This window comes from Phyllobates terribilis, unplaced genomic scaffold, assembly GCF_046119375.1.
Source record: "Phyllobates terribilis strain yellow unplaced genomic scaffold, ASM4611937v1 Scaffold_1__5_contigs__length_1240528914, whole genome shotgun sequence".
Taxonomy (NCBI): Eukaryota; Metazoa; Chordata; class Amphibia; order Anura; family Dendrobatidae; genus Phyllobates; species Phyllobates terribilis.
This window is the reverse complement of record NW_027362761.1, coordinates 752,610,135-752,636,631: the sequence shown is the minus strand read 5'-3', so window position 1 is coordinate 752,636,631 and position 26,497 is coordinate 752,610,135.

Below are 26,497 nucleotides of genomic sequence, written 5' to 3'. Positions count from 1 at the left end.
TCAGAGTAGCTTAACAAGACAGTTTTAATGCCCCTTGGAAGAGACGTGGAGGTCACAGTAGCTTAACAAGACAGTTTTAATGCCCCTTGGAAGAGTGTTGGAGGTCATAGTAGCTTAACAAGACAGTTTTAATGCCCCTTGGAAGAGCTGTGGAGTTCAGAGTGGTTTAACAAGACGGTTTTAATGCCCCTTGGAAGAGCCGTGGAGGTCACAGTAGCTTAACAAGACAGTTTTAATGCCCCTTGGAAGAGTGGTGGAGGTCGCAGTAGCTTAACAAGATGGTTTTAATGCCCCTTGGAAGAGACGTGGAGGTCACAGTAGCTTAACAAGATGGTTTTAATGCCCCTTGGAAGAGACGTGGAGGTCACAGTAGCTTAACAAGACAGTTTTAATGCCCCTTGGAAGAGTGGTGGAGGTCACAGTAGCTTAACAAGACAGTTTTAATGTCCCTTGGAAGAGCTGTGGAGTTCAGAGTGGTTTAACAAGACAGTTTTAATGCCCCTTGGAAGAGACATGGAGGTCACAGTAGCTTAACAAGACAGTTTTAATGCCCCTTGGAAGAGTGGTGGAGGTCACAGTAGCTTAAAAAGACGGATTTAATGCCCCTTGGAAGAGTGGTGGAGGTCATAGTAGCTTAACAGGACAGTTTTAATGCCCCTTGGAAGAGTGGTGGAGGTCATAGTAGCTTAACAAGACAGTTTTAATGCCCCTTGGAAGAGCTGTGGAGTTCAGAGTGGTTAAACAAGACGGTTTTAATGCCCCGTTGAAGAGACGTGGAGGTCACAGTAGCTTAACAAGACAGTTTTAATGCCCCTTAGAAGAGTGGTGGAGGTCATAGTAGCTTAACAAGACAGTTTTAATGCCCCTTGGAAAAGTTGTGGAGTTCAGAGTGGTTTAACAAGACGGTTTTAATGCCCCTTGGAAGAGACGTGGAGGTCACAGTAGCTTAACAAGACGATTTTAATGCCCCTTGGAAGAGACGTGGAGGTCACAGTAGCTTAACAAAATGGTTTTAATGCCCCTTGGAAGAGACCTGGAGGTCACAGTAGCTTAACAAGACAGTTTTAATGCCCCTTGGAAGAGTGGTGGAGGTCACAGTAGCTTAACAAGACAGTTTTAATGTCCCTTGGAAGAGCTGTGGAGTACAGAGTGGTTAAACAAGACGGTTTTAATGCCACTTGGAAGAGACGTGGAGGCCACAGTAGCTTCACAAGACAGTTTTAATGCCCCTTGGAAGAGTGTTGGAGGTCACAGTAGCTTAACAAGACAGTTTTAATGCCCCTTTGGAAGAGACGTGGAGGTCACAGTAGCTTAACAAGATGGTTTTAATGCCCCTTGGAAGAGACGTGGAGGTCACAGTAGCTTAACAAGACAGTTTTAATGCCCCATGGAAGAGCTGAGGAGTTCAGAGTGGTTTAACAACACGGTTTTAATGCCCCTTGGAAAAGTGGTGGAGGTCACAGTACCTTAACAAGATGGGTTTAATGCCCCTTGGAAGAGTATTGGAGGTCACAGTAGCTTAACAAGACGGTTTTAATGCCCCTTGGAAGAGACGTGGAGGCTACAGTAGCTTAACAAGACGGTTTTAATGCCCCTTGGAAGAGACGTGGAGGCTACAGTAGCTTCACAAGACAGTTTTAATGCCCCTTGGAAGAGTGTTGGAGTTCAGAGTAGCTTAACAAGACAGTTTTAATGCCCCTTGGAAGAGACGTGGAGGTCACAGTAGCTTAACAAGACAGTTTTAATGCCCCTTGGAAGAGTGTTGGAGGTCATAGTAGCTTAACAAGACAGTTTTAATGCCCCTTGGAAGAGCTGTGGAGTTCAGAGTGGTTTAACAAGACGGTTTTAATGCCCCTTGGAAGAGCCGTGGAGGTCACAGTAGCTTAACAAGACAGTTTTAATGCCCCTTGGAAGAGTGGTGGAGGTCACAGTAGCTTAACAAGATGGTTTTAATGCCCCTTGGAAGAGACGTGGAGGTCACAGTAGCTTAACAAGATGGTTTTAATGCCCCTTGGAAGAGACGTGGAGGTCACAGTAGCTTAACAAGACAGTTTTAATGCCCCTTGGAAGAGTGGTGGAGGTCACAGTAGCTTAACAAGACAGTTTTAATGTCCCTTGGAAGAGCTGTGGAGTTCAGAGTGGTTTAACAAGACAGTTTTAATGCCCCTTGGAAGAGACATGGAGGTCACAGTAGCTTAACAAGACAGTTTTAATGCCCCTTGGAAGAGTGGTGGAGGTCACAGTAGCTTAAAAAGACGGTTTTAATGCCCCTTGGAAGAGTGGTGGAGGTCATAGTAGCTTAACAGGACAGTTTTAATGCCCCTTGGAAGAGTGGTGGAGGTCATAGTAGCTTAACAAGACAGTTTTAATGCCCCTTGGAAGAGCTGTGGAGTTCAGAGTGGTTAAACAAGACGGTTTTAATGCCCCTTTGAAGAGACGTGGAGGTCACAGTAGCTTAACAAGACAGTTTTAATGCCCCTTAGAAGAGTGGTGGAGGTCATAGTAGCTTAACAAGACAGTTTTAATGCCCCTTGGAAAAGTTGTGGAGTTCAGAGTGGTTTAACAAGACGGTTTTAATTCCCCTTGGAAGAGACGTGGAGGTCACAGTAGCTTAACAAGACAGTTTTAATGCCCCTTAGAGGAGTGGTGGAGGTCATAGTAGCTTAACAAGACAGTTTTAATGCCCCTTGGAAAAGTTGTGGAGTTCAGAGTGGTTTAACAAGACGGTTTTAATTCCCCTTGGAAGAGACGTGGAGGTCACAGTAGCTTAACAAGACGATTTTAATGCCCCTTGGAAGTGACGTGGAGGTCACAGTAGCTTAACAAAATGGTTTTAATGCCCCTTGGAAGAGACGTGGAGGTCACAGTAGCTTAACAAGACAGTTTTAATGCCCCTTGGAAGAGTGGTGGAGGTCACAGTAGCTTAACAAGACAGTTTTAATGTCCCTTGGAAGAGCTGTGGAGTACAGAGTGGTTAAACAAGACGGTTTTAATGCCACTTGGAAGAGACGTGGAGGCCACAGTAGCTTCACAAGACAGTTTTAATGCCCCTTGGAAGAGTGTTGGAGGTCACAGTAGCTTAACAAGACAGTTTTAATGCCCCTTTGGAAGAGACGTGGAGGTCACAGTAGCTTAACAAGATGGTTTTAATGCCCCTTGGAAGAGACGTGGAGGTCACAGTAGCTTAACAAGACAGTTTTAATGCCCCATGGAAGAGCTGAGGAGTTCAGAGTGGTTTAACAACACGGTTTTAATGCCCCTTGGAAAAGTGGTGGAGGTCACATTAGCTTAACAAGATGGGTTTAATGCCCCTTGGAAGAGTATTGGAGGTCACAGTAGCTTAACAAGACAGTTTTAATGCCCCTTGGAAGAGACGTGGAGGTCACAGCAGCTTAACAAGATGATTTTAATGCTCCTTGCAAGAGACATGGAGGTCACAGTAGCTTAACAAGACAGTTTTAATGCCCCTTGGAAGAGTGGTGGAGTTCATAGTAGCTTAACAAGACAGTTTTAATGCCCCTTGGAAGAGCTGTGGAGTTCAGAGTGGTTTAACAAGACGGTTTTAATACCCCTTGGAAGAGACGTGGAGGTCACAGTAGCTTAACAAGACAATTGTAATGCCCCTTGGAAGAGTGGTGGAGGTCACAGTAGCTTAACAAGATGGTTTTAATGCCCCTTGGAAGAGACGTGGCGGTCACAGTAGCTTAACAAAACGGTTTTAATGCCCCTTGAAAGAGACGTGGAGGTCACAGTAGCTTAACAAGACAGTTTTAATGCCGCTTGGAAGAGTGGTGACGGTGACAGTAGCTTAACAAAACAGTTTTAATGTCCCTTGGAAGAGCTGTGGAGTTCAGAGTGGTTTAACAAGACAGTTTTAAAGCCCCATGGAAGAGTGGTGGAGGTCACAGTAGCTAAACAAGATGGTTTTAATTCCCCTTGGAAGAGTGGTGGAGGTCACAGTAGCTTAACAAGACGGTTTTAATGCCCCTTGGAAGAGACGTGGAGGTCACAGTAACTTAACAAGACGGTTTTAATGCGCCTTGGAAGAGTGGTGGAGGTCACAGTAGCTTAACAAGACGGTTTTAATGCCCCTTGGAAGAGTGTTGGAGGTCACAGTAGCTTAACAAGACAGTTTTAATGCCCCTTGGAAGAGCTTAGGACTTCAGAGTGGTTTAACAAGACGGTTTTAATGCCCCTTGGAAGAGTGGTGGAGGTCACAGTAGCTTAACAAGACGGTTTTAAAGCCCCTTGGAAGAGACGTGGAGGTCACAGTAGCTTAACAAGACGGTTTTAATGCCCCTTGGAAGAGACGTTGAGGTGACAGTAGCTTAACAAGACAGTTTTAATGCCCCTTGGAAGAGCTGTGGAGTTCAGAGTGTTTTATCAAGACGGTTCTAATGCCTCTTGGAAGAGATGTGGAGGTCACAGTAGCTTAACAAGACAGTTTTAATGCCCGTTGGAAGAGTGTTGGAGGTCACAGTAGCTTAACAAGACAGTTTTAATGCCCCTTGGAAGAGCTGTGAAGTTCAGAGTGGTTTAGCAAGATGGTTTTAATGCCCCTTGGAAGAGACGTGGAGGTCACAGTAACTTAACAAGACGGTTTTAATGCGCCTTGGAAGAGTGGTGGAGGTCACAGTAGCTTAACAAGACGGTTTTTCATGCCCCTTGGAAGAGACGTGGAGGTGACAGTAGCTTAACAAGACAGTTTTAATGGCCCTTGGAAGAGCTGTGGAGTACAGAGTGGTTCAACAAGACGGTTTTAATGCCCCTTGGAAGAGACGTGGAGGCCACAGTAGCTTCACAAGACAGTTTTAATGCCCCTTGGAAGAGCTGAGGAGTTCAGAGTGGTTTAACAAGACGGTTTTAATGCCCCTTGGAAGAGTGGTGGAGGTCACAGTAGCTTAACAAGATGGTTTTAATGCCCCTTGGAAGAGTGTTGGAGGTCACAGTAGCTTAACAAGACAGATTTAATGCCCCTTGGAAGAGACTTGGAGGTCACAGTAGCTTAACAAGATGGTTTTAATGCCCCTTGGAAGAGACGTGGAGGTCACAGTAGCTTAACAAGACAATTTTAATGCCCCTTGGAAGAGTGGTGGAGGTCATAGTAGCTTAACAAGACAGTTTTAATGCCCCTTGGAAGAGTGGTGGAGGTCATAGTAGCTTAATAAGACAGTTTTAATGCCCCTTGAAAGAGCTGTGAAGTTCAGAGTGGTTTAACAAGATGGTTTTAATGCCCCTTGGAAGAGACGTGGAGGTGACAGTAGCTTAACAAGACAGTTTTAATGCTCCTTGGAAGAGCTGTGGAGTACAGAGTGGTTAAATAAGACAGTTTTAATGCCCCTTGGAAGAGACGTGGAGGCTACAGTAGCTTCACAAGACAGTTTTAATGCCCCTTGGAAGAGACGTGGAGGTCACAGTAGCTTAATAAGACAGTTTTAATGCCCCTTGGAAGAGACGTGGAGGTCACAGTAGCTTAACAAGACAGTTTTAATGCATCTTGGAAGAGTGGTGGAGGTCATAGTAGCTTAACAAGACAGTTTTAATGCCCCTTGGAAGAGCTGTGGAGTTCAGAGTGGTTTAGCAAGACGGTTTTAATGCCCCTTGGAAGAGCCGTGGAGGTCACAGTAGCTTAACAAGACAGTTTTAATGCCCCTTGGAAGAGTGGTGGAGGTCACAGTAGCTTAACAAGACGGTTTTAATGACCCGTAGAAGAGACGTGGAGGTCACAGTAGCTTAACAAGACAGTTTTAATGCCCCTTGGAAGAGACGTGGAGGTCACAGTAGCTTAACAAGACAGTTTTAATGCCCCTTGGAAGAGTGATGGGGTCACAGTAGCTTAACAAGACGGTTTTAATGCCCCTTGGAAGAGACGTGGAGGCTACAGTAGCTTCACAAGACAGTTTTAATGCCCCTTGGAACAGTGTTGGAGGTCAGAGTAGCTTAACAAGACAGTTTTAATGCCCCTTGGAAGAGACGTGGAGGTCACAGTAGCTTAACAAGACAGTTTTAATGCCCCTTGGAAGAGTGTTGGAGGTCATAGTAGCTTAACAAGACAGTTTTAATGCCCCTTGGAAGAGCTGTGGAGTTCAGAGTGGTTTAACAAGACGGTTTTAATGCCCCTTGGAAGAGCCGTGGAGGTCACAGTAGCTTAACAAGACAGTTTTAATGCCCCTTGGAAGAGTGGTGGAGGTCACAGTAGCTTAACAAGATGGTTTTAATGCCCCTTGGAAGAGACGTGGAGGTCACAGTAGCTTAACAAGATGGTTTTAATGCCCCTTGGAAGAGACGTGGAGGTCACAGTAGCTTAACAAGACAGTTTTAATGCCCCTTGGAAGAGTGGTGGAGGTCACAGTAGCTTAACAAGACAGTTTTAATGTCCCTTGGAAGAGCTGTGGAGTTCAGAGTGGTTTAACAAGACAGTTTTAATGCCCCTTGGAAGAGACATGGAGGTCACAGTAGCTTAACAAGACAGTTTTAATGCCCCTTGGAAGAGTGGTGGAGGTCACAGTAGCTTAAAAAGACGGATTTAATGCCCCTTGGAAGAGTGGTGGAGGTCATAGTAGCTTAACAGGACAGTTTTAATGCCCCTTGGAAGAGTGGTGGAGGTCATAGTAGCTTAACAAGACAGTTTTAATGCCCCTTGGAAGAGCTGTGGAGTTCAGAGTGGTTAAACAAGACGGTTTTAATGCCCCGTTGAAGAGACGTGGAGGTCACAGTAGCTTAACAAGACAGTTTTAATGCCCCTTAGAAGAGTGGTGGAGGTCATAGTAGCTTAACAAGACAGTTTTAATGCCCCTTGGAAAAGTTGTGGAGTTCAGAGTGGTTTAACAAGACGGTTTTAATGCCCCTTGGAAGAGACGTGGAGGTCACAGTAGCTTAACAAGACGATTTTAATGCCCCTTGGAAGAGACGTGGAGGTCACAGTAGCTTAACAAAATGGTTTTAATGCCCCTTGGAAGAGACCTGGAGGTCACAGTAGCTTAACAAGACAGTTTTAATGCCCCTTGGAAGAGTGGTGGAGGTCACAGTAGCTTAACAAGACAGTTTTAATGTCCCTTGGAAGAGCTGTGGAGTACAGAGTGGTTAAACAAGACGGTTTTAATGCCACTTGGAAGAGACGTGGAGGCCACAGTAGCTTCACAAGACAGTTTTAATGCCCCTTGGAAGAGTGTTGGAGGTCACAGTAGCTTAACAAGACAGTTTTAATGCCCCTTTGGAAGAGACGTGGAGGTCACAGTAGCTTAACAAGATGGTTTTAATGCCCCTTGGAAGAGACGTGGAGGTCACAGTAGCTTAACAAGACAGTTTTAATGCCCCATGGAAGAGCTGAGGAGTTCAGAGTGGTTTAACAACACGGTTTTAATGCCCCTTGGAAAAGTGGTGGAGGTCACAGTACCTTAACAAGATGGGTTTAATGCCCCTTGGAAGAGTATTGGAGGTCACAGTAGCTTAACAAGACGGTTTTAATGCCCCTTGGAAGAGACGTGGAGGCTACAGTAGCTTAACAAGACGGTTTTAATGCCCCTTGGAAGAGACGTGGAGGCTACAGTAGCTTCACAAGACAGTTTTAATGCCCCTTGGAAGAGTGTTGGAGGTCAGAGTAGCTTAACAAGACAGTTTTATTGCCCCTTGGAAGAGACGTGGAGGTCACAGTAGCTTAACAAGACAGTTTTAATGCCCCTTGGAAGAGTGTTGGAGGTCATAGTAGCTTAACAAGACAGTTTTAATGCCCCTTGGAAGAGCTGTGGAGTTCAGAGTGGTTTAACAAGACGGTTTTAATGCCCCTTGGAAGAGCCGTGGAGGTCACAGTAGCTTAACAAGACAGTTTTAATGCCCCTTGGAAGAGTGGTGGAGGTCACAGTAGCTTAACAAGATGGTTTTAATGCCCCTTGGAAGAGACGTGGAGGTCACAGTAGCTTAACAAGATGGTTTTAATGCCCCTTGGAAGAGACGTGGAGGTCACAGTAGCTTAACAAGACAGTTTTAATGCCCCTTGGAAGAGTGGTGGAGGTCACAGTAGCTTAACAAGACAGTTTTAATGTCCCTTGGAAGAGCTGTGGAGTTCAGAGTGGTTTAACAAGACAGTTTTAATGCCCCTTGGAAGAGACATGGAGGTCACAGTAGCTTAACAAGACAGTTTTAATGCCCCTTGGAAGAGTGGTGGAGGTCACAGTAGCTTAAAAAGACGGTTTTAATGCCCCTTGGAAGAGTGGTGGAGGTCATAGTAGCTTAACAGGACAGTTTTAATGCCCCTTGGAAGAGTGGTGGAGGTCATAGTAGCTTAACAAGACAGTTTTAATGCCCCTTGGAAGAGCTGTGGAGTTCAGAGTGGTTAAACAAGACGGTTTTAATGCCCCTTTGAAGAGACGTGGAGGTCACAGTGGCTTAACAAGACAGTTTTAATGCCCCTTAGAAGAGTGGTGGAGGTCATAGTAGCTTAACAAGACAGTTTTAATGCCCCTTGGAAAAGTTGTGGAGTTCAGAGTGGTTTAACAAGACGGTTTTAATTCCCCTTGGAAGAGACGTGGAGGTCACAGTAGCTTAACAAGACAGTTTTAATGCCCCTTAGAGGAGTGGTGGAGGTCATAGTAGCTTAACAAGACAGTTTTAATGCCCCTTGGAAAAGTTGTGGAGTTCAGAGTGGTTTAACAAGACGGTTTTAATTCCCCTTGGAAGAGACGTGGAGGTCACAGTAGCTTAACAAGACGATTTTAATGCCCCTTGGAAGTGACGTGGAGGTCACAGTAGCTTAACAAAATGGTTTTAATGCCCCTTGGAAGAGACGTGGAGGTCACAGTAGCTTAACAAGACAGTTTTAATGCCCCTTGGAAGAGTGGTGGAGGTCACAGTAGCTTAACAAGACAGTTTTAATGTCCCTTGGAAGAGCTGTGGAGTACAGAGTGGTTAAACAAGACGGTTTTAATGCCACTTGGAAGAGACGTGGAGGCCACAGTAGCTTCACAAGACAGTTTTAATGCCCCTTGGAAGAGTGTTGGAGGTCACAGTAGCTTAACAAGACAGTTTTAATGCCCCTTTGGAAGAGACGTGGAGGTCACAGTAGCTTAACAAGATGGTTTTAATGCCCCTTGGAAGAGACGTGGAGGTCACAGTAGCTTAACAAGACAGTTTTAATGCCCCATGGAAGAGCTGAGGAGTTCAGAGTGGTTTAACAACACGGTTTTAATGCCCCTTGGAAAAGTGGTGGAGGTCACATTAGCTTAACAAGATGGGTTTAATGCCCCTTGGAAGAGTATTGGAGGTCACAGTAGCTTAACAAGACAGTTTTAATGCCCCTTGGAAGAGACGTGGAGGTCACAGCAGCTTAACAAGATGATTTTAATGCTCCTTGCAAGAGACATGGAGGTCACAGTAGCTTAACAAGACAGTTTTAATGCCCCTTGGAAGAGTGGTGGAGTTCATAGTAGCTTAACAAGACAGTTTTAATGCCCCTTGGAAGAGCTGTGGAGTTCAGAGTGGTTTAACAAGACGGTTTTAATACCCCTTGGAAGAGACGTGGAGGTCACAGTAGCTTAACAAGACAATTGTAATGCCCCTTGGAAGAGTGGTGGAGGTCACAGTAGCTTAACAAGATGGTTTTAATGCCCCTTGGAAGAGACGTAGCGGTCACAGTAGCTTAACAAAACGGTTTTAATGCCCCTTGAAAGAGACGTGGAGGTCACAGTAGCTTAACAAGACAGTTTTAATGCCGCTTGGAAGAGTGGTGACGGTGACAGTAGCTTAACAAAACAGTTTTAATGTCCCTTGGAAGAGCTGTGGAGTTCAGAGTGGTTTAACAAGACAGTTTTAAAGCCCCATGGAAGAGTGGTGGAGGTCACAGTAGCTAAACAAGATGGTTTTAATTCCCCTTGGAAGAGTGGTGGAGGTCACAGTAGCTTAACAAGACGGTTTTAATGCCCCTTGGAAGAGACGTGGAGGTCACAGTAACTTAACAAGACGGTTTTAATGCGCCTTGGAAGAGTGGTGGAGGTCACAGTAGCTTAACAAGACGGTTTTAATGCCCCTTGGAAGAGTGTTGGAGGTCACAGTAGCTTAACAAGACAGTTTTAATGCCCCTTGGAAGAGCTGTGAAGTTCAGAGTCGTTTAACAAGATGGTTTTAATGCCCCTTGGAAGAGACGTGGAGGTCACAGTAACTTAACAAGACGGTTTTAATGCGCCTTGGAAGAGGGGTGGAGGTCACAGTAGCTTAACAAGACGGTTTTTCATGCCCCTTGGAAGAGACGTGGAGGTGACAGTAGCTTAACAAGACAGTTTTAATGCCCCTTGGAAGAGCTGTGGAGTACAGAGTGGTTAAACAAGACGGTTTTAATGCCCCTTGGAAGAGACGTGGAGGTCACAGTAGCTTAACAAGATGGTTTTAATGCCCCTTGGAAGAGACGTGGAGGTCACAGTAGCTTAACAAGACAGTTTTAATGCCACTTGGATGAGTGGTGGAGGTCACAGTAGCTTAACAGGACAGTTTTAATGTCCCTTGGAAGAGCTGTGGAGTTCAGAGTGGTTTAAGAAAATGGTTTCAATGCCCCTTGGAAGAGACGTGGAGGTCACAGTAACTTAACAAGATGGTTTTAATGCGCCTTGGAAGAGTGGTGGAGGTCACAGTAGCTTAACAAGACGGTTTTAATGCCCCTTGGAAGAGTGTTGGAGGTCACAGTAGCTTAACAAGACAGTTTTAATGCCCCTTGGAAGAGCTGTGGAGTACAGAGTGGTTAAACAAGACGGTTTTAATGCCCCTTGGAAGAGACGTGGAGGCCACAGTAGCTTCACAACACAGTTTTAATGCCTCTTGGAAGAGTGTTGGAGGTCACTGTAGCTTAACAAGACAGTTTTAATGCCCCTTGGAAGAGACGTGGAGGTCACAGTAGCTTAACAAGATGGTTTTAATGCCCCTTGGAAGAGACGTGGAGGTCACAGTAGCTTAACAAGACAGTTTTAATGCCCCTTGGAAGAGACGTGGAGGTCACAGTAGCTTAACAAGATGGTTTTAATGCCCCTTGGAAGAGACGTGGAGGTCACAGTAGCTTAACAAGACAGTTTTAATGCCCCTTCGAAGAGCTGAGGAGTTCAGAGTGGTTTAACAAGACGGTTTTAATGCTACTTGGAAGAGTGGTGGAGGTCACAGTAGCTTAACAAGATATTTTTAATGCCCCTTGGAAGAGTGTTGGAGGTCACAGTAGCTTAACAAGACAGTTTTAATGCCCCATGGAAGAGACTTGGAGGTCACAGTAGCTTAACAAGATGGTTTTAATGCCCCTTGGAAGAGACGTGGAGGTCACAGTAGCTTAACAATACAGTTTTAATGCCCCTTGGAAGAGTGGTGGAGGTCATAGTAGCTTAACAAGACAGTTTTAATGCCCCTTGGAAGAGCTGTGGAGTTCAGAATGGTTTAACAAGACGGTTTTAATGCCCCTTGGAAGAGACGTGGAGGTCACAGTAGCTTAACAAGACAATTGTAATGCCCCTCGGAAGAGTGGTGGAGGTCACAGTAGCTTAACAAGATGGTTTTAATGCCTCTTGGAAGAGACGTGGAGGTCACAGTAGCTTAACAAAACGGTTTTAATGCCCCTTGAAAGAGACTTGGAGGTCACAGTAGCTTAACAAGACAGTTTTAATGCCCCTTGGAAGAGTGGTGGAGGTGACAGTAGCTTAACAAGACAGTTTTAATGTCCCCTGGAAGAGCTGTGGAGTTCAGAGTGGTTTAACAAGACGGTTTTAATGCCCCTTGGAAGAGACGTGGAGGTCACAGTAGCTTAACAAGACAGTTTTAATGCCCCTTGGAAGAGTGGTGGAGGTCACAGTAGCTAAACAAGATGGTTTTAATGCCCCTTGGAAGAGTGGTGAAGGTCACAGTAGCTTAACAAGACCGTTTTAATGACCCTTGGAAGAGACGAGGAGGTGACAGTAGCTTAACAAGACAGTTTTAATGCCCCTTGGAAGAGCTGAGGAGTTCAGAGTGGTATAACAAGACGGTTTTAATGCCCCTTGGAAGAGTGGTGGAGGTCACAGTAGCTTAACAAGATGGTTTTAATGCCCCTTGGAAGAGTGTTGGAGGTCACAGTAGCTTAACAAGACAGATTTAATGCCCCTTGGAAGAGACTTGGAGGTCACAGTAGCTTAACAAGATGGTTTTAATGCCCCTTGGAAGAGACGTGGAGGTCACAGTAGCTTAACAAGACAATTTTAATGCCCCTTGGAAGAGTGGTGGAGGTCATAGTAGCTTAACAAGACAGTTTTAATGCCCCTTGGAAGAGTGGTGGAGGTCATAGTAGCTTAATAAGACAGTTTTAATGCCCCTTGAAAGAGCTGTGAAGTTCAGAGTGGTTTAACAAGATGGTTTTAATGCCCCTTGGAAGAGACGTGGAGGTGACAGTAGCTTAACAAGACAGTTTTAATGCTCCTTGGAAGAGCTGTGGAGTACAGAGTGGTTAAATAAGACAGTTTTAATGCCCCTTGGAAGAGACGTGGAGGCTACAGTAGCTTCACAAGACAGTTTTAATGCCCCTTGGAAGAGTGTTGGAGGTCAGAGTAGCTTAACAAGACAGTTTTATTGCCCCTTGGAAGAGACGTGGAGGTCACAGTAGCTTAACAAGACAGTTTTAATGCCCCTTGGAAGAGTGTTGGAGGTCATAGTAGCTTAACAAGACAGTATTAATGCCCCTTGGAAGAGCTGTGGAGTTCAGAGTGGTTTAACAATACGGTTTTAATGCCCCTTGGAAGAGCCGTGGAGGTCACAGTAGCTTAACAAGACAGTTTTAATGCCCCTTGGAAGAGTGGTGGAGGTCACATTAGTTAACAAGATGGTTTTAATGCCCCTTGGAAGAGACGTGGAGGTCACAGTAGCTTAACAAGACAGTTTTAATGCCCCTTGGATGAGTGGTGGAGGTCACAGTAGCTTAACAGGACAGTTTTAATGTCCCTTGGAAGAGCTGTGGAGTTCAGAGTGGTTTAACAAGACAGTTTTAATGCCCCTTGGAAGAGACATGGAGGTCACAGTAGCTTAACAAGACAGTTTTAATGCCCCTTGGAAGAGTGGTGGAGTTCACAGTAGCTTAAAAAGACGGATTTAATGCCCCTTGGAAGAGTGGTGGAGGTCATAGTAGCTTAACAGGACAGTTTTAATGCCCCTTGGAAGAGTGGTGGAGGTCACAGTAGCTTAACAAGACAGTTTTAATGCCCCTTGGAAGAGTGTTGGAGGTCACAGTAGCTTAACAAGACAGTTTTAATGTCCCTTGGAAGAGCTGTGGAGTTCAGAGTGGTTTAACAAGATGGTTTTAATGCCCCTTGGAAGAGCCGTGGAGGTCACAGTAGCTTAACAAGACAGTTTTAATGCCCCTTGGAAGAGTGTTGGAGGTCACAGTAGCTTAACAAGACAGTTTTAATGTCCCTTGGAAGAGCTGTGGAGTTCAGAGTGGTTTAACAAGACAGTTTTAATGCCCCTTGGAAGAGACATGGAGGTCACAGTAGCTTAACAAGACAGTTTTAATGCCCCTTGGAAGAGTGGTGGAGGTCACAGTAGCTTAACAAGATGGTTTTAATGCCCCTTGAAGCGTGGTGGAGGTCATAGTAGCTTAACAGGACAGTTTTAATGCCCCTTGGAAGAGTGGTGGAGGTCATAGTAGCTTAACAAGACAGTTTTAATGCCCCTTGGAAGAGCTGTGAAGTTCAGAGTGGTTTAACAAGATGGTTTTAATGCCCCTTGGAAGAGACGTGGAGGTGACAGTAGCTTAACAAGACAGTTTTAATGCCCCTTGGAAGAGCTGTGGAGTACAGAGTGGTTAAACAAGACGGTTTTAATGCCCCTTGGAAGAGACGTGGAGGCTACAGTAGCTTCACTAGACAGTATTAATGCCCCTTGGAAGAGTGGTGGAGGTCACAGTAGCTTAATAAGACAGTTTTAATGCCCCTTGGAAGAGACGTGGAGGTCACAGTAGCTTAACAAGACAGTTTTAATGCATCTTGGAAGAGTGGTGGAGGTCATAGTAGCTTAACAAGACAGTTTTAATGCCCCTTGGAAGAGCTGTGGAGTTCAGAGTGGTTTAGCAAGACGGTTTTAATGCCCCTTGGAAGAGCCGTGGAGGTCACAGTAGCTTAACAAGACAGTTTTAATGCCCCTTGGAAGAGTGGTGGAGGTCACAGTAGCTTAACAAGACGGTTTTAATGACCCGTAGAAGAGACGTGGAGGTCACAGTAGCTTAATAAGACAGTTTTAATGCCCCTTGGAAGAGACGTGGAGGTCACAGTAGCTTAACAAGACAGTTTTAATGCCCCTTGGAAGAGTGATGGGGTCACAGTAGCTTAACAAGACGGTTTTAATGCCCCTTGGAAGAGACGTGGAGGCTACAGTAGCTTCACAAGACAGTTTTAATGCCCCTTGGAACAGTGTTGGAGGTCAGAGTAGCTTAACAAGACAGTTTTAATGCCCCTTGGAAGAGACGTGGAGGTCACAGTAGCTTAACAAGACAGTTTTAATGCCCCTTGGAAGAGTGTTGGAGGTCATAGTAGCTTAACAAGACAGTTTTAATGCCCCTTGGAAGAGCTGTGGAGTTCAGAGTGGTTTAACAAGACGGTTTTAATGCCCCTTGGAAGAGCCGTGGAGGTCACAGTAGCTTAACAAGACAGTTTTAATGCCCCTTGGAAGAGTGGTGGAGGTCACAGTAGCTTAACAAGATGGTTTTAATGCCCCTTGGAAGAGACGTGGAGGTCACAGTAGCTTAACAAGATGGTTTTAATGCCCCTTGGAAGAGACGTGGAGGTCACAGTAGCTTAACAAGACAGTTTTAATGCCCCTTGGAAGAGTGGTGGAGGTCACAGTAGCTTAACAAGACAGTTTTAATGTCCCTTGGAAGAGCTGTGGAGTTCAGAGTGGTTTAACAAGACAGTTTTAATGCCCCTTGGAAGAGACATGGAGGTCACAGTAGCTTAACAAGACAGTTTTAATGCCCCTTGGAAGAGTGGTGGAGGTCACAGTAGCTTAAAAAGACGGATTTAATGCCCCTTGGAAGAGTGGTGGAGGTCATAGTAGCTTAACAGGACAGTTTTAATGCCCCTTGGAAGAGTGGTGGAGGTCATAGTAGCTTAACAAGACAGTTTTAATGCCCCTTGGAAGAGCTGTGGAGTTCAGAGTGGTTAAACAAGACGGTTTTAATGCCCCGTTGAAGAGACGTGGAGGTCACAGTAGCTTAACAAGACAGTTTTAATGCCCCTTAGAAGAGTGGTGGAGGTCATAGTAGCTTAACAAGACAGTTTTAATGCCCCTTGGAAAAGTTGTGGAGTTCAGAGTGGTTTAACAAGACGGTTTTAATGCCCCTTGGAAGAGACGTGGAGGTCACAGTAGCTTAACAAGACGATTTTAATGCCCCTTGGAAGAGACGTGGAGGTCACAGTAGCTTAACAAAATGGTTTTAATGCCCCTTGGAAGAGACCTGGAGGTCACAGTAGCTTAACAAGACAGTTTTAATGCCCCTTGGAAGAGTGGTGGAGGTCACAGTAGCTTAACAAGACAGTTTTAATGTCCCTTGGAAGAGCTGTGGAGTACAGAGTGGTTAAACAAGACGGTTTTAATGCCACTTGGAAGAGACGTGGAGGCCACAGTAGCTTCACAAGACAGTTTTAATGCCCCTTGGAAGAGTGTTGGAGGTCACAGTAGCTTAACAAGACAGTTTTAATGCCCCTTTGGAAGAGACGTGGAGGTCACAGTAGCTTAACAAGATGGTTTTAATGCCCCTTGGAAGAGACGTGGAGGTCACAGTAGCTTAACAAGACAGTTTTAATGCCCCATGGAAGAGCTGAGGAGTTCAGAGTGGTTTAACAACACGGTTTTAATGCCCCTTGGAAAAGTGGTGGAGGTCACAGTACCTTAACAAGATGGGTTTAATGCCCCTTGGAAGAGTATTGGAGGTCACAGTAGCTTAACAAGACGGTTTTAATGCCCCTTGGAAGAGACGTGGAGGCTACAGTAGCTTAACAAGACGGTTTTAATGCCCCTTGGAAGAGACGTGGAGGCTACAGTAGCTTCACAAGACAGTTTTAATGCCCCTTGGAAGAGTGTTGGAGGTCAGAGTAGCTTAACAAGACAGTTTTATTGCCCCTTGGAAGAGACGTGGAGGTCACAGTAGCTTAACAAGACAGTTTTAATGCCCCTTGGAAGAGTGTTGGAGGTCATAGTAGCTTAACAAGACAGTTTTAATGCCCCTTGGAAGAGCTGTGGAGTTCAGAGTGGTTTAACAAGACGGTTTTAATGCCCCTTGGAAGAGCCGTGGAGGTCACAGTAGCTTAACAAGACAGTTTTAATGCCCCTTGGAAGAGTGGTGGAGGTCACAGTAGCTTAACAAGATGGTTTTAATGCCCCTTGGAAGAGACGTGGAGGTCACAGTAGCTTAACAAGATGGTTTTAATGCCCCTTGGAAGAGACGTGGAGGTCACAGTAGCTTAACAAGACAGTTTTAATGCCCCTTGGAAGAGTGGTGGAGGTCACAGTAGCTTAACAAGACAGTTTTAATGTCCCTTGGAAGAGCTGTGGAGTTCAGAGTGGTTTAACAAGACAGTTTTAATGCCCCTTGGAAGAGACATGGAGGTCACAGTAGCTTAACAAGACAGTTTTAATGCCCCTTGGAAGAGTGGTGGAGGTCATAGTAGCTTAAAAAGACGGTTTTAATGCCCCTTGGAAGAGTGGTGGAGGTCATAGTAGCTTAACAGGACAGTTTTAATGCCCCTTGGAAGAGTGGTGGAGGTCATAGTAGCTTAACAAGACAGTTTTAATGCCCCTTGGAAGAGCTGTGGAGTTCAGAGTGGTTAAACAAGACGGTTTTAATGCCCCTTTGAAGAGACGTGGAGGTCACAGTAGCTTAACAAGACAGTTTTAATGCCCCTTAGAGGAGTGGTGGAGGTCATAGTAGCTTAACAAGACAGTTTTAATGCCCCTTGGAAAAGTTGTGGAGTTCAGAGTGGTTTAACAAGACGGTTTTAATTCCCCTTGGAAGAGACGTGGAGGTCACAGTAGCTTAACAAGACAGTTTTAATGCCCCTTAGAGGAGTGGTGGAGGTCATAGTAGCTTAACAAGACAGTTTTAATGCCCCTTGGAAAAGTTGTGGAGTTCAGAGTGGTTTAACAAGACGGTTTTAATTCCCCTTGGAAGAGACGTGGAGGTCACAGTAGCTTAACAAGACAGTTTTAATGCCCCTTAGAGGAGTGGTGGAGGTCATAGTAGCTTAACAAGACAGTTTTAATGCCCCTTGGAAAAGTTGTGGAGTTCAGAGTGGTTTAACAAGACGGTTTTAATTCCCCTTGGAAGAGACGTGGAGGTCACAGTAGCTTAACAAGACGATTTTAATGCCCCTTGGAAGTGACGTGGAGGTCACAGTAGCTTAACAAAATGGTTTTAATGCCCCTTGGAAGAGACGTGGAGGTCACAGTAGCTTAACAAGACAGTTTTAATGCCCCTTGGAAGAGTGGTGGAGGTCACAGTAGCTTAACAAGACAGTTTTAATGTCCCTTGGAAGAGCTGTGGAGTACAGAGTGGTTAAACAAGACGGTTTTAATGCCACTTGGAAGAGACGTGGAGGCCACAGTAGCTTCACAAGACAGTTTTAATGCCCCTTGGAAGAGTGTTGGAGGTCACAGTAGCTTAACAAGACAGTTTTAATGCCCCTTTGGAAGAGACGTGGAGGTCACAGTAGCTTAACAAGATGGTTTTAATGCCCCTTGGAAGAGACGTGGAGGTCACAGTAGCTTAACAAGACAGTTTTAATGCCCCATGGAAGAGCTGAGGAGTTCAGAGTGGTTTAACAACACGGTTTTAATGCCCCTTGGAAAAGTGGTGGAGGTCACATTAGCTTAACAAGATGGGTTTAATGCCCCTTGGAAGAGTATTGGAGGTCACAGTAGCTTAACAAGACAGTTTTAATGCCCCTTGGAAGAGACGTGGAGGTCACAGCAGCTTAACAAGATGATTTTAATGCTCCTTGCAAGAGACATGGAGGTCACAGTAGCTTAACAAGACAGTTTTAATGCCCCTTGGAAGAGTGGTGGAGTTCATAGTAGCTTAACAAGACAGTTTTAATGCCCCTTGGAAGAGCTGTGGAGTTCAGAGTGGCTTAACAAGACGGTTTTAATACCCCTTGGAAGAGACGTGGAGGTCACAGTAGCTTAACAAGACAATTGTAATGCCCCTTGGAAGAGTGGTGGAGGTCACAGTAGCTTAACAAGATGGTTTTAATGCCCCTTGGAAGAGACGTGGCGGTCACAGTAGCTTAACAAAACGGTTTTAATGCCCCTTGAAAGAGACGTGGAGGTCACAGTAGCTTAACAAGACAGTTTTAATGCCGCTTGGAAGAGTGGTGACGGTGACAGTAGCTTAACAAAACAGTTTTAATGTCCCTTGGAAGAGCTGTGGAGTTCAGAGTGGTTTAACAAGACAGTTTTAAAGCCCCATGGAAGAGTGGTGGAGGTCACAGTAGCTAAACAAGATGGTTTTAATTCCCCTTGGAAGAGTGGTGGAGGTCACAGTAGCTTAACAAGACGGTTTTAATGCCCCTTGGAAGAGACGTGGAGGTCACAGTAACTTAACAAGACGGTTTTAATGCGCCTTGGAAGAGTGGTGGAGGTCACAGTAGCTTAACAAGACGGTTTTAATGCCCCTTGGAAGAGTGTTGGAGGTCACAGTAGCTTAACAAGACAGTTTTAATGCCCCTTGGAAGAGCTGTGAAGTTCAGAGTCGTTTAACAAGATGGTTTTAATGCCCCTTGGAAGAGACGTGGAGGTCACAGTAACTTAACAAGACGGTTTTAATGCGCCTTGGAAGAGGGGTGGAGGTCACAGTAGCTTAACAAGACGGTTTTTCATGCCCCTTGGAAGAGACGTGGAGGTGACAGTAGCTTAACAAGACAGTTTTAATGCCCCTTGGAAGAGCTGTGGAGTACAGAGTGGTTAAACAAGACGGTTTTAATGCCCCTTGGAAGAGACGTGGAGGTCACAGTAGCTTAACAAGATGGTTTTAATGCCCCTTGGAAGAGACGTGGAGGTCACAGTAGCTTAACAAGACAGTTTTAATGCCACTTGGATGAGTGGTGGAGGTCACAGTAGCTTAACAGGACAGTTTTAATGTCCCTTGGAAGAGCTGTGGAGTTCAGAGTGGTTTAACAAAATGGTTTCAATGCCCCTTGGAAGAGACGTGGAGGTCACAGTAACTTAACAAGATGGTTTTAATGCGCCTTGGAAGAGTGGTGGAGGTCACAGTAGCTTAACAAGACGGTTTTAATGCCCCTTGGAAGAGTGTTGGAGGTCACAGTAGCTTAACAAGACAGTTTTAATGCCCCTTGGAAGAGCTGTGGAGTACAGAGTGGTTAAATAAGACGGTTTTAATGCCCCTTGGAAGAGACGTGGAGGCCACAGTAGCTTCACAACACAGTTTTAATGCCTCTTGGAAGAGTGTTGGAGGTCACTGTAGCTTAACAAGACAGTTTTAATGCCCCTTGGAAGAGACGTGGAGGTCACAGTAGCTTAACAAGATGGTTTTAATGCCCCTTGGAAGAGACGTGGAGGTCACAGTAGCTTAACAAGACAGTTTTAATGCCCCTTAGAAGAGACGTGGAGGTCACAGTAGCTTAACAAGATGGTTTTAATGCCCCTTGGAAGAGACGTGGAGGTCACAGTAGCTTAACAAGACAGTTTTAATGCCCCTTCGAAGAGCTGAGGAGTTCAGAGTGGTTTAACAAGACGGTTTTAATGCTACTTGGAAGAGTGGTGGAGGTCACAGTAGCTTAACAAGATATTTTTAATGCCCCTTGGAAGAGTGTTGGAGGTCACAGTAGCTTAACAAGACAGTTTTAATGCCCCATGGAAGAGACTTGGAGGTCACAGTAGCTTAACAAGATGGTTTTAATGCCCCTTGGAAGAGACGTGGAGGTCACAGTAGCTTAACAATACAGTTTTAATGCCCCTTGGAAGAGTGGTGGAGGTCATAGTAGCTTAACAAGACAGTTTTAATGCCCCTTGGAAGAGCTGTGGAGTTCAGAATGGTTTAACAAGACGGTTTTAATGCCCCTTGGAAGAGACGTGGAGGTCACAGTAGCTTAACAAGACAATTGTAATGCCCCTCGGAAGAGTGGTGGAGGTCACAGTAGCTTAACAAGATGGTTTTAATGCCTCTTGGAAGAGACGTGGAGGTGACAGTAGCTTAACAAAACGGTTTTAATGCCCCTTGAAAGAGACTTGGAGGTCACAGTAGCTTAACAAGACAGTTTTAATGCCCCTTGGAAGAGTGGTGGAGGTGACAGTAGCTTAACAAGACAGTTTTAATGTCCCCTGGAAGAGCTGTGGAGTTCAGAGTGGTTTAACAAGACGGTTTTAATGTCCCTTGGAAGAGACGTGGAGGTCACAGTAGCTTAACAAGACAGTTTTAATGCCCCTTGGAAGAGTGGTGGAGGTCACAGTAGCTAAACAAGATGGTTTTAATGCCCCTTGGAAGAGTGGTGAAGGTCACAGTAGCTTAACAAGACCGTTTTAATGACCCTTGGAAGAGACGAGGAGGTGACAGTAGCTTAACAAGACAGTTTTAATGCCCCATGGAAGAGCTGTGGAGTACAGAGTGGTTAAACAAGACGGTTTTAATGCCCCTTGGAAGAGACGTGGATGCCACAGTAGCTTCACTAGACAGTTTTAATGCCCCTTGGCAGAGTGTTGGAGGTCACAGTAGCTTAACAAGACAGATTTAATGCCCCTTAGAAGAGACGTGGAGGTCACAGTAGCTTAACAAGATGGTTTTAATGCCCCTTGGAAGAGACGTGGAGGTCACAGTAGCTTAACAAGACAGTTTTAATGCCGCTTGGAAGAGCTTAGGACTTCAGAGTGGTTTAACAAGACGGTTTTAATGCCCCTTGGAAGAGTGGTGGAGGTCACAGTAGCTTAACAAGACGGTTTTAATGCCCCTTGGAAGAGACGTGGAGGTCACAGTAGCTTAACAAGATGGTTTTAATGCCCCTTGGAAGAGACGTTGAGGTGACAGTAGCTTAACAAGACAGTTTTAATGCCCCTTGGAAGAGCTGTGGAGTTCAGAGTGTTTTAACAAGACTGTTTTAATGCCCCTTGGAAGAGATGTGGAGGTCACAGTAGCTTAACAAGACAGTTTTAATGCCTCTTGGAAGAGTGTTGGAGGTCACAGTAGCTTAACAAGACAGCTTTAATGCCCCTTGGAAGAGCTGTGAAGTTCAGAGTGGTTTAACAAGATGGTTTTAATGCCCCTTGGAAGAGACGTGGAGGTGACAGTAGCTTAACATGACAGTTTTAATGCCCCTTGGAAGAGCTGAGGAGTTCAGAGTGGTTTAACAAGACGGTTTTAATGCCCCTTGGAAGAGTGGTGGAGGTCACAGTAGCTTAACAAGATGGTTTTAATGCCCCTTGAAAGAGTGTTGGAGGTCACAGTAGCTTAACAAGACAGTTTTAATGCCCCTTGGAAGAGACTTGGAGGTCACAGTAGCTTAACAAGACAGTTTTAATGCCCCTTGGAAGAGCTTAGGACTTCAGAGTGGTTTAACAAGACGGTTTTAATGCCCCTTGGAAGAGTGGTGGAGGTCACAGTAGCTTAACAAGATGGTTTTAATGCCCCTTGAAAGAGTTTTGGAGGTCACAGTAGCTTAACAAGATGGTTTTAATGCCCCTTGGAAGAGTGGTGAAGGTCACAGTAGCTTAACAAGACGGTTTTAATGCCCCTTGGAAGAGACGAGGAGGTGACAGTACCTTAACAAGACAGTTTTAATGCCCCTTGGAAGAGCTGTGGAGTACAGAGTGGTTAAAGAAGACGGTTTTAATGCCCCTTGGAAGAGACGTGGAGGCCACAGTAGCTTCACAAGATGGTTTTAATGCCCCTTGGAAGAGTGTTGGAGGTCACAGTAGCTTAACAAGACAGTTTTAATGCCCCTTGGAAGAGACGTGGAGGTCACAGTAGCTTAACAAGACAGTTTTAATGCCCCTTGGAAGAGCTTAGGACTTCAGAGTGGTTTAACAAGACGGTTTTAATGCCCCTTGGAAGAGTGGTGGAGGTCACAGTAGCTTAACAAGACGGTTTTAAAGCCCCTTGGAAGAGACGTGGAGGTCACAGTAGCTTAACAAGACGGTTTTAATGCCCCTTGGAAGAGACGTTGAGGTGACAGTAGCTTAACAAGACAGTTTTAATGCCCCTTGGAAGAGCTGTGGAGTTCAGAGTGTTTTATCAAGACGGTTCTAATGCCTCTTGGAAGAGATGTGGAGGTCACAGTAGCTTAACAAGACAGTTTTAATGCCCCTTGGAAGAGTGTTGGAGGTCACAGTAGCTTAACAAGACAGTTTTAATGCCCCTTGGAAGAGCTGTGAAGTTCAGAGTGGTTTAACAAGATGGTTTTAATGCCCCTTGGAAGAGACGTGGAGGTCACAGTAACTTAACAAGACGGTTTTAATGCGCCTTGGAAGAGTGGTGGAAGTCACAGTAGCTTAACAAGACGGTTTTTCATGCCCCTTGGAAGAGACGTGGAGGTGACAGTAGCTTAACAAGACAGTTTTAATGGCCCTTGGAAGAGCTGTGGAGTACAGAGTGGTTCAACAAGACGGTTTTAATGCCCCTTGGAAGAGACGTGGAGGCCACAGTAGCTTCACAAGACAGTTTTAATGCCCCTTGGAAGAGCTGAGGAGTTCAGAGTGGTTTAACAAGACGGTTTTAATGCCCCTTGGAAGAGTGGTGGAGGTCACAGTAGCTTAACAAGATGGTTTTAATGCCCCTTGGAAGAGTGTTGGAGGTCACAGTAGCTTAACAAGACAGATTTAATGCCCCTTGGAAGAGACTTGGAGGTCACAGTAGCTTAACAAGATGGTTTTAATGCCCCTTGGAAGAGACGTGGAGGTCACAGTAGCTTAACAAGACAATTTTAATGCCCCTTGGAAGAGTGGTGGAGGTCATAGTAGCTTAACAAGACAGTTTTAATGCCCCTTGGAAGAGTGGTGGAGGTCATAGTAGCTTAATAAGACAGTTTTAATGCCCCTTGAAAGAGCTGTGAAGTTCAGAGTGGTTTAACAAGATGGTTTTAATGCCCCTTGGAAGAGACGTGGAGGTGACAGTAGCTTAACAAGACAGTTTTAATGCTCCTTGGAAGAGCTGTGGAGTACAGAGTGGTTAAATAAGACAGTTTTAATGCCCCTTGGAAGAGACGTGGAGGCTACAGTAGCTTCACAAGACAGTTTTAATGCCCCTTGGAAGAGTGTTGGAGGTCAGAGTAGCTTAACAAGACAGTTTTATTGCCCCTTGGAAGAGACGTGGAGGTCACAGTAGCTTAACAGGACAGTTTTAATGCCCCTTGGAAGAGTGTTGGAGGTCATAGTAGCTTAACAAGACAGTTTTAATGCCCCTTGGAAGAGCTGTGGAGTTCAGAGTGGTTTAACAATACGGTTTTAATGCCCCTTGGAAGAGCCGTGGAGGTCACAGTAGCTTAACAAGACAGTTTTAATGCCCCTTGGAAGAGTGGTGGAGGTCACATTAGTTAACAAGATGGTTTTAATGCCCCTTGGAAGAGACGTGGAGGTCACAGTAGCTTAAGAAGACAGTTTTAATGCCCCTTGGATGAGTGGTGGAGGTCACAGTAGCTTAACAGGACAGTTTTAATGTCCCTTGGAAGAGCTGTGGAGTTCAGAGTGGTTTAACAAGACAGTTTTAATGCCCCTTGGAAGAGACATGGAGGTCACAGTAGCTTAACAAGACAGTTTTAATGCCCCTTGGAAGAGTGGTGGAGTTCACAGTAGCTTAAAAAGACGGATTTAATGCCCCTTGGAAGAGTGGTGGAGGTCATAGTAGCTTAACAGGACAGTTTTAATGCCCCTTGGAAGAGTGGTGGAGGTCACAGTAGCTTAACAAGACAGTTTTAATGCCCCTTGGAAGAGTGTTGGAGGTCACAGTAGCTTAACAAGACAGTTTTAATGTCCCTTGGAAGAGCTGTGGAGTTCAGAGTGGTTTAACAAGACGGTTTTAATGCCCCTTGGAAGAGCCGTGGAGGTCACAGTAGCTTAACAAGACAGTTTTAATGCCCCTTGGAAGAGTGTTGGAGGTCACAGTAGCTTAACAAGACAGTTTTAATGTCCCTTGGAAGAGCTGTGGAGTTCAGAGTGGTTTAACAAGACAGTTTTAATGCCCCTTGGAAGAGACGTGGAGGTCACAGTAGCTTAACAAGACAGTTTTAATGCCCCTTGGAAGAGTGGTGGAGGTCACAGTAGCTTAACAAGATGGTTTTAATGCCCCTTGAAGCGTGGTGGAGGTCATAGTAGCTTAACAGGACAGTTTTAATGCCCCTTGGAAGAGTGGTGGAGGTCATAGTAGCTTAACAAGACAGTTTTAATGCCCCTTGGAAGAGCTGTGAAGTTCAGAGTGGTTTAACAAGATGGTTTTAATGCCCCTTGGAAGAGACGTGGAGGTGACAGTAGCTTAACAAGACAGTTTTAATGCCCCTTGGAAGAGCTGTGGAGTACAGAGTGGTTAAACAAGACGGTTTTAATGCCCCTTGGAAGAGACGTGGAGGCTACAGTAGCTTCACAAGACAGTATTAATGCCCCTTGGAAGAGTGGTGGAGGTCACAGTAGCTTAATAAGACAGTTTTAATGCCCCTTGGAAGAGACGTGGAGGTCACAGTAGCTTAACAAGACAGTTTTAATGCATCTTGGAAGAGTGGTGGAGGTCATAGTAGCTTAACAAGACAGTTTTAATGCCCCTTGGAAGAGCTGTGGAGTTCAGAGTGGTTTAGCAAGACGGTTTTAATGCCCCTTGGAAGAGCCGTGGAGGTCACAGTAGCTTAACAAGACAGTTTTAATGCCCCTTGGAAGAGTGGTGGAGGTCACAGTAGCTTAACAAGACGGTTTTAATGCCCCGTAGAAGAGACGTGGAGGTCACAGTAGCTTAACAAGACAGTTTTAATGCCCCTTGGAAGAGACGTGGAGGTCACAGTAGCTTAACAAGACAGTTTTAATGCCCCTTGGAAGAGTGATGGGGTCACAGTAGCTTAACAAGACGGTTTTAATGCCCCTTGGAAGAGACGTGGAGGCTACAGTAGCTTCACAAGACAGTTTTAATGCCCCTTGGAACAGTGTTGGAGGTCAGAGTAGCTTAACAAGACAGTTTTAATGCCCCTTGGAAGAGACGTGGAGGTCACAGTAGCTTAACAAGACAGTTTTAATGCCCCTTGGAAGAGTGTTGGAGGTCATAGTAGCTTAACAAGACAGTTTTAATGCCCCTTGGAAGAGCTGTGGAGTTCAGAGTGGTTTAACAAGACGGTTTTAATGCCCCTTGGAAGAGCCGTGGAGGTCACAGTAGCTTAACAAGACAGTTTTAATGCCCCTTGGAAGAGTGGTGGAGGTCACAGTAGCTTAACAAGATGGTTTTAATGCCCCTTGGAAGAGACGTGGAGGTCACAGTAGCTTAACAAGATGGTTTTAATGCCCCTTGGAAGAGACGTGGAGGTCACAGTAGCTTAACAAGACAGTTTTAATGCCCCTTGGAAGAGTGGTGGAGGTCACAGTAGCTTAACAAGACAGTTTTAATGTCCCTTGGAAGAGCTGTGGAGTTCAGAGTGGTTTAACAAGACAGTTTTAATGCCCCTTGGAAGAGACATGGAGGTCACAGTAGCTTAACAAGACAGTTTTAATGCCCCTTGGAAGAGTGGTGGAGGTCATAGTAGCTTAACAGGACAGTTTTAATGCCCCTTGGAAGAGTGGTGGAGGTCATAGTAGCTTAACAAGACAGTTTTAATGCCCCTTGGAAGAGCTGTGGAGTTCAGAGTGGTTAAACAAGACGGTTTTAATGCCCCGTTGAAGAGACGTGGAGGTCACAGTAGCTTAACAAGACAGTTTTAATGCCCCTTAGAAGAGTGGTGGAGGTCATAGTAGCTTAACAAGACAGTTTTAATGCCCCTTGGAAAAGTTGTGGAGTTCAGAGTGGTTTAACAAGACGGTTTTAATGCCCCTTGGAAGAGACGTGGAGGTCACAGTAGCTTAACAAGACGATTTTAATGCCCCTTGGAAGAGACGTGGAGGTCACAGTAGCTTAACAAAATGGTTTTAATGCCCCTTGGAAGAGACCTGGAGGTCACAGTAGCTTAACAAGACAGTTTTAATGCCCCTTGGAAGAGTGGTGGAGGTCACAGTAGCTTAACAAGACAGTTTTAATGTCCCTTGGAAGAGCTGTGGAGTACAGAGTGGTTAAACAAGACGGTTTTAATGCCACTTGGAAGAGACGTGGAGGCCACAGTAGCTTCACAAGACAGTTTTAATGCCCCTTGGAAGAGTGTTGGAGGTCACAGTAGCTTAACAAGACAGTTTTAATGCCCCTTTGGAAGAGACGTGGAGGTCACAGTAGCTTAACAAGATGGTTTTAATGCCCCTTGGAAGAGACGTGGAGGTCACAGTAGCTTAACAAGACAGTTTTAATGCCCCATGGAAGAGCTGAGGAGTTCAGAGTGGTTTAACAACACGGTTT